Raw genomic sequence first — 1,915 nt, 5'->3', positions numbered from 1 at the left:
TGAGGTGGGGGAGGTGGGAAGATGATGGAGTCACAGGAAAGATTTAAAAGAATACTGTTTGAGACCCAGGCATCTTCTCGGGCAACTCCTGCTTTCCTGGCTTGTATAAATTATAGCACAGTTCACGTGCACATTTGGGTGCTTAATAAATTCTCTTTGAAGGTGATGATAATGAATTGAGATATGGAAAATCTGAAACCACTCTCTAGAAGTGTGGCTTGGGGGATGGAATGCTTTAGAAGGGGTCCCTGTGAGAAAAGGCTAAAGAAATTGGGGTTACTAATACCGTATCATGGAGAAAAGAAGGTTAAGGGGAATTTAATAGCCATCTTCGAATATCTACAGGGATATTACTCATGTGTTTTAAACATCAGTTCTTGTCTGCAAAGGACAGGACATGAGGGAATTCTCTTAAATGGGAGCAGGAGGGGCTTAGATTAGATATCAACCGGGGTGGGGGGGAAATCCAGCTGAAAGGATTGTGAAATGCTGGAAGGCACCCTGATTTAGAGAAAGGACTTGGGTATTTTAGGAACAGAGGCTGCTGATTATGATTGGGGGAAGTGTAGAGCTTGGGGATTCCAAGTCAGCCAGCTACTAGTTATATGATCTTGAGCAAGTGACTTCACCTTTCTGAGCCTCTGTTTCCTCATTTGTTAAATGAGGATAAGAACAATATCTATTTATTGGATTGTTATGAGCGGTAAATTAAATTAGGTGTATAAAGTCATTAGCCCAGTGCCAGGCACAGAGTAAGGCTCAACCAGTGATGGATGCCATTCATTGCTATTAATCAACGATGGTCCTACCTGGGGGGAAACACCCTACAGATAAACATAACTCTCTTTTCAGGGGCATCAAACAAACACATATTGCTGTGTATTGTGGGATTTACAGTCTCATGAAAACACATTATATGAACACTCAAAAAGTGAAATAAATATAAGATTGAAATAATAGAGTCAGTGAAGCGAGCTGGTTAAGACCATGGAGTTAGTCAAATATGTGAGCACCTAGAACAGTGCCTCGCACCTAGGAATTGCTTGCCCTTGATGGCGCAAAACCACAGTGCAAGCTAAGGTCACTTTTTAAGTGAAAGTTTCAAAAGAGACCTATAGGGATTCTTGGGTGGGAGAAATTGCTCCAAATTAGTGTGAGGCATACAAACAGGTGGATAAGATTTGAAGGCGCTAGTCTGTAAATGCACTCGATCGGAAGCATCTTGGTTGTCTCAAGCAATGATCAGTTATGCCCTCCTTGGATGTCCTAAGCTTTTATCCTTAAAACATTTGCAGTCACTACTGTGAATACCTCAATTGTCAGCTTCGAAAAAAGACAGCTATTTGTTTCTGATGTTTTGACTACACCCAAGAAACAGTACTCTACATGATGACGGTATTCTATAAACTTTACTTTATAGCAATTATAACTCTGCAGCACATTTAACTCACTAATATTTATTGAAATATTTTTAGCTGCAAAAACATTTTATGTTCACTATTATTTATTAATGCCCTGTTTTAAAATATTACAGATAAAATTTATTCCAGTGCACATTAGTAAATAAATTATGCTTGTAATTTCTAATGCATTTTTAATTATAAATTTATCCATGTCTACCTTTATTTATGATAGCGGTGTCTCACTGTTGAACATACTGTATATTAATGGAGACACTGTTAATTATGCATTCTTAGAAGTTGCATTCGACAAAACATACGAGTCTGGGTTTTTTTACATCCGAAGTCCTGTTAACATCAATTAATTTAGGAGCTGGCACTCACAGTTCTAGCTAACCTTTAAAGCAAGGAAAGATACTATTGGCAGCTGGTTACAGGGCCTGGATTTTAGGAAAGGACTACATTTATACATAAATGTAGCCAGAGAGATACTAAATAACACCAGCCAGCTGTTT

The sequence above is a fragment of the Equus caballus genome, chromosome 25 (genome assembly GCF_041296265.1).
Source record: "Equus caballus isolate H_3958 breed thoroughbred chromosome 25, TB-T2T, whole genome shotgun sequence".
Lineage (NCBI taxonomy): Eukaryota > Metazoa > Chordata > Mammalia > Perissodactyla > Equidae > Equus > Equus caballus.
This window is presented reverse-complemented; position numbering follows the sequence as displayed.